The 6,581-nt window shown below is 37.9% G+C and overlaps 1 long non-coding RNA gene and 1 pseudogene across 1 annotated transcript; one reads left to right on the forward strand and one right to left on the reverse strand.

Moving 5' to 3' along the window:
• Positions 1 to 243: 243 nt before the first annotated feature.
• LOC149235486 (uncharacterized) lies at positions 244 to 3,226 on the reverse strand. The gene is made up of 2 exons (XR_016268293.1): positions 2,870 to 3,226; positions 244 to 930 (listed from the first exon to the last, which is right to left on the reverse strand). It is a non-coding gene; the product is annotated as an uncharacterized LOC149235486 (long non-coding RNA).
• Positions 1,069 to 2,828, forward strand: LOC149235487 (auxin-responsive protein IAA31-like; annotated as a pseudogene).
• Positions 3,227 to 6,581: the final 3,355 nt, after the last annotated feature.

The following is a 6,581-nucleotide window of genomic DNA, read 5'->3' on the forward strand; positions in this document are numbered from 1 at the left end:
TATGAGCCTTTGGTACCCTCCAAGTATTAATAGGCAATCATGAATGATGCTTGAAGAAGATTGTGCATACATATTATTAAGCTGAGGAGTTATAATTCCATGTCCAATAGTAGTCTAGTCAAGTTTGAAAAATATTAAATGGACATAATTAAAACCAATCAAACATTCACATATTCATATGCACTGAAAGCAATGATCCACACATTTGCCAACTTGTGGATGGCCTTTAGAATCACCAGTAGGTTAAGAATAATTAGTTCACCTCAAATATAATGTACATAATTGGACACATGAATTCAGTTATAACATGATTGGACATCCAAGGTGAATGATATTACAAAACCAAAAAAAAGTACATCCACGAGTACTTTACTGAAAGAACCACGGTATGAGAATCCCAATAAAAATGACAACCATGGTGTATACACATAGTCGAGACCTATATTGATGCTGATCAATGTTTGCCAGTGGAATGAACGATGATCCTGAATCATCTCTGGCACCTACATCTACACTTGAGATTGCTCCAACCATTAGATGAGTAGAGATTTTATGGATCTCCGCAACGTGTTTTATCGAAAAAGAATTAAATCGAGCACTCCAGATTTTTGCCTCTCTGTAGAGGGGCCTCAAATTGTCTGCGCGAACATTGTAGATGCCTTCCATGTGATTACAGATTAATTCTGAGTTTGTCAGCACTGTTATGTTATTCACCCCATTGTGTTTTGCCTCTTTTAAACCTGCAACAAGTGTAATGTAGTATTCTTCGTTATTGGTTGTCTTTCCCTGCACTTCCCATATTCTATAAATCACATGATTTTTTGCCCCATTGTGAAGGACAATTTTTAAAGATGCTGGACCAGGATTGGGGCGGCATGATACTTCAATGCATAGTGTCCACTTTTCCACCATTCCGTGGGCTTAGAAGCACTGCATAGTGACAACAACAAAATAGATTCATGTTAGAATACTTTAACATGACAAAATATCCTGATTGAAATTGATTATTGTTATGCTACCTCAAGTCTGAATGCACATCCTTGAAACATAACAGAAAATACCATATCAGTGATAAGACTTAGAGGATGCACATCCTCAGCATCAGCAAGTGTCAGAGGATGAGTCCTCTACCACAATTTGGCTTGACAGCTCTTCAGGTTAATTTTGTTTGGTTTATCCTTCGGTAGATTAACTAATTTTTGCATGAAATGTGATGCAGTCTAAAGAGTGTTTGTCTCCCTGACTTTGGATGTTAGCCATGGTTTTGGATTCTCCTTAACTCATCAGTTAGCTCTGGTATTCTTCCTGATCCAAGAGATCTGCTGTTGAATAATTTCAGGTAGTATCTGCTCATAGGATTGCACTCATCATGAACAATCCTGATTAAATGTCATTTACTACTGTTTGATTTATCATTTATACTTGAAATTAACATCGACTATCACATGCTGGAACCAACAGCTTCAACCAGGGCAGCCACAACAAGAATTAGGAGTCATGGATTTTCTACTAAGTTTGCTTCAGGAGCAAAGCGAGGTTTCTCTGATGCTCTGGGAGTGAATTTGATGCGTGATTTTGGGTTTGGATTACCAGAGTCGGACTCAAAGTTGTTGAATCAGTTACAGCCAAGGAATTTCATATTTCCTTGGGCTGTTCCGCAGCAGTATGGCCTTGCAAACGCTTGGCTCACTTGGGAGCAGAAAAGCAAGCAGAATTTGCAACACTATTCCAAGGCTTTAGCGCCCAGCGGGATTCCAGATGATAAAACGAACAATCGATTTGGGGAGGGTGCTATATCCACCCAAAATACCCAATCTGTAGTTAAAGCTTCTCAGGAGAGCCAGAGACCGCCGGCGCCTGTTGCTGCCTCTGAAAAGATACAAACCCCAGCTGAGACTGATCGTGCTCCGAACAAAAGTGTAACCCCTTCCAGGTCTGTACAACTTATTGTTTTTATTTTCTTAAATTTTTGGTCTTTAATTTATCTTTCCTTCAATTTCTTTGTGTTTTTTCTTTTGAGATTTTGGGTAGAATGCATTTTTCATGAGTGCGTTTAATTTTTTGGCTGTTACAGAGCACCGCCGGTGGTAGGATGGCCTCCTATCTGGAGCTTCAGAAAGAATTTGGCTGCGCAACCCAAAGTAGCCGCGGCCCCTCTTGTAATCGTCCTCCACCTCCACCTCCAGCAGCAGATCCAGGGGAAAAGAAAATCAACACCATGTTCGTCAAAGTAAATGTGGATGGCGTGCCTATAGGCCGCAAAATTGACTTGAAGGCCTATGACAGTTACGAAAAGCTCACTGCTGCTCTGGATGAAATGTTCCGAGTCGCCATAAATGGTTTGTTTCCTAATCTCTCAATCTTGCACAGAAATTATGATAGAAGTATTCTGAATCTTTCGCTTGAAATAAACATACAAGTTTTCTGAATCTTTCGCTTGAAATAGACATAGAAGTATTCTGAATATTTCGCTAGTTCTATTTGCAGCTCAAACATCGGATGCAAATCCTTTACCTGAAAATAATAATAACCAGGCGAGTCTCTTGTTTTATCATCGTTACAGGCAGATTTCTGAATGGAAAAATGCTTTTATTTTTTTCAGCATGTTTGTGAAGTCTGTGAAGAGATTGCGAGTAATGAAGAGTTCAGATGCTCGTCGTCTAGGTGAGAATTTTTCGTCTAAGCAAACAGGACCCAGTGATCCAACTGCCTAATGCTGCTGGAATCAAGAGGGGAACCCTAGCAAGTTTATCTCACAGTAACCCTAAGAAAGAAGATGAACCCAATGTTCCTTTTCTCTGAGAGAGTTCATGTGCCAGATTTCGCAGCAGACAAATAGCAGACTTGTCAAATGTAGTCAGAGAAATACCTGTGATCGCAGAGCAGTCGTAGAGCACGTAGCAGAGGACATGCGAAGCAGGATGCAGCGATTGTTAGCAACGGATGCGCAGAGCAGGTTGCAGAGCCATCGGCGTTCGAAAATCAATTTTAATGAAATGGGCGCGAGGGAAGAGTTTCATTTGAACATAGATCCCATGCGCTGACGTGGATAGCGGGAACGGAGGGACGGGGCGGGCGGGCCCTCGTTGGTGGGTCCCGGGTATGTCACCGGAAACGCGAGGTCGCCGGCCGGAGTCATGTATGCATCCTATGCCATCCTGCCTGACGTGCTGCCCATACATAGCTGGCAAAGGCATTAATGGCACAATATATGGCTGGTTAGCCCTTGCCATGAGTGGTTACATAGGTAATATTTTATTTTCAAGAGTTGTGTGAGGTTTTCCCGAGGTGTGCATGAGAATGACACTGGGACCCGCACTGATATTTTTTCCCAACACACACATCCAGAAAACAATGACAAGGACTTTGGCTCAAATGCCTTTTCGCATGTTCCGAACATTCAAGGATTTGAATGCACATGGAAAAGCAGTGGTGCGATTTTTTGGATGGTTTCTGCACAATCAAAGCGTTCCAGGGGTTTTCCATGGTGCTGATAGTGGGTTTTTCGGTCAAAATCCGCCAGCGATTTATTGGAACCGCAAGTTTGATAGCTAGTTTCTGCACAATCAAAGCGTCCCAGGGGTTTTCCATGGTGCTGAATCCAAATATGCAGTTAAAAAACCATTTTAACTGCAACAAATCAAGATTTAACCTCAATTTATTGGAATCGCAAGTTTGATAACTAGTTTCTGCACAATCAAAGCGTCCCAGGGGTTTTCCATGGCGCTGAATCCAAATATGCAGTTAAAAAACCATTTTAACTGCAACAAATCGAGATTTAACCTCAATTTCTTCCGCCGGATTCCGTCACCGGAATCTCCAAAAAATCGCATTACAGACAACTCCCATGGAAAAGAATTAGAGTGTGTTTTGTAAAAAGATTACTATAAAATATTATATGTCTTTATATATATAATATTTTATAATGTGTAATTTTTATTTAAAAAAAACTTTTCAATAAAACAATTTTTATAACTCTTTAAAAAAGTGTTTGGTAAGAGGAGTGAGTTTCAAAATTGTTTAATTGTTTGTTTTTTTCCTTTTGTGTTTTTTTTGTTTTTTTTCCACTTAGTTAGTTAGGATGGGAAGGGAGAAAAAACTAAAAAGTAACTTATTGTGGGGTTGAGAGTCTAGTCCTTATCACTCGTATTTTAATCAGAAGATCTCTCTGAAATCTGAATAATATAGTACGGTTTGATTCCGGCTTTGCATAGTTATAGTCATGTTTTCTTCTTTGTGTTTATATTCTTTCATTTAATGTTTTTCTTCTATCAGCGTGAGTGTAATGAAGTTGTTGGCTTCTTTCGATTAGCACATTTATTAATGTTGTTTCCTCAACAAAGAGAACCTACAAAACTTGTTTAAAGAGGCCTTAAAAGGCGGTCCACCATGCTATAAATTCATGCAAATCTTCTTTGTCTTCCATAATTCTTTCTACAGTTATTATGCTCAGATTCTTAATTTCCTTTGTATAAATTTTGTCATCTTTATTTTCTTCAAACCATTCCTTTAGTCTAGCACTCTCCAACTCTTAGAGTTTCTCTGGCCATTCTATTATGGAAGGCTAGAGTTTTAGAACTAATATTTGGAGCTAATTCTTGAAGGTGAGGAGATTCAGAAGTTGGTTGTATATTTTCGCCTGTGATCTTCACTTTGGGTTTTATTTTCTGGGTTTTAAGATGGAAATCCCTACATTCTTTTTCTGATGAAAAAGAAGATAGAAGAACTCATTCAATTGTAGACAAACCATGAAAGGTCATACTTTATATATTTTTTGGGTGCTCCTATTTATGATACTTATCTTTCTGATGAAGGTTTTCACTCCTTAGTAGATTCTCCAGCTTATGACACCTACAAATCCAAGAATATTGGCTTATGGGAAAAAGGTAGGAAAATATCCTCAAACAACCTTTTCGAGAAAAACCCAAAGGTGAAGATTTGAGCAGTGCTTGTGGCTTCCCAGTTCCAGAAGATATATGTCATCAAACTATTCAAGAAAAGGAGGAAGCTGAAATTTATTCAAGAAGATATATGTCAGCAAACTATTCAAGAAAAGGAGGAAGCTGAAATTTTTTCTTAGCAGTTCTATGACCTAGTAGATGATTATATGGAAACCTTCTTTGGTCAACAATGAGCATTTATCATGGGGTATGTATTAAATGTTTTATGTCAAAATGTCATGTGGTACATGGTTATTTTGATTATTGAATCTCAACAATATGGACGCATTAAGTCCAATACCTAAATGTTGGGTTGGTACCACAAGAGAGAAGATTTCACTTGAGCAAATATAATATTGTATGTAAGAAGGACTTGCACATAAATAAGCTCAGTTATTGAGCATTAGTTTTTAATTTTAAGTAGTCTTGTTTTAGCTTGTAGAAGGAAGAATAAAGGTTCCAAAAAATGTAGATTTTTAGAAGGATATAGTTTTCAGAAGTTGTGATCAATTTTAGTTTCTAGTCTAACTCCATGCTTAACCATGGGCCATTGGTCTATAGTTCTCAACATTTTACAAGGAAAACGCTGTTCCCAACTGGAGCCAATATGTTGTAGTATAATATTGCAATGCTAAAAATCAAAGTTCTTAATTTTATTGTAATTATAACAAAGAATTAAATTTCTAGGAAAATGATCTATACTTCATATATTTTAAAAATGAAAGGAAGACATAATACAAAACTCTTCAAAAAATTATAGAACGAATTTACTGAAGAAATGACGAAACTCTTCTAAAACCTGTGAAATTGTAGCTCAATAAAGTTGCTCTCAAAAGCATCTTGTGTAGTGACTCTCGGTTGTTCTCCCTTTTCCCCTTTTCAGCGTGGAAACCACAATGGAACAACTTAACTTCGAGACATTGCAGGTCCTTGTTACACCGCACATTGATTCTTTTAACTACTTTGTAGGAAGGGGTTTAGAGTTAGTTTTTTTGAACTTTAATTTTGTGGAGATTACACGGCCCAGAAGCTCAACAAAACTGAGAATATGGCTAGAGCGACCAACTATATTGCGTCAAGGCAAGGAAATAACATAGAGCATTCACAATAAACATTTGCTTCCATACAAGTGCAGGCAAGTTGGTACTACATATAAAGGTAGATTTTATATGGATATTTGTTTCCAATGGGGCGATAAAATGAATGCCATAGGAGAACAGTATCTTTTGGGGCGCCTTCCGATAATGGTAAAGTCAAATCTTTACCACTTAAATGATGCTAAGCCACACCAATTAGTAGATTTGAAGGAGGAAGCAAGTGAAATGGGTGGGTACTTTATATGTAATGATATGAACAACTTATCTGATTCTTGATCATGCCAAAATGAAATAATCCAATGAGTGTGCAGAGAAGTTAATATCGAAATCGAGGTCCTGGATATACTAATAAAGTTGTAATCACAAGGTGTTTAAGGGAAGATCAAAGTTTTGTGAGAGTTAGACTATACTATATCCAACATGGAAGTGAAAATATTGGATTCACAATAAGAAGATGCTCATATCTCATTCATGTTGACATGTTGGGGGTACTAGATACCTAGGACCTTCATTACTGGCACATGTAGACACTTAGTTAGAGCAT

Source organism: Pinus tabuliformis, chromosome 8 (genome assembly GCF_031772625.1).
Source record: "Pinus tabuliformis cultivar Carrire ecotype Pingquan chromosome 8, CPIR1, whole genome shotgun sequence".
Lineage (NCBI taxonomy): Eukaryota > Viridiplantae > Streptophyta > Pinopsida > Pinales > Pinaceae > Pinus > Pinus tabuliformis.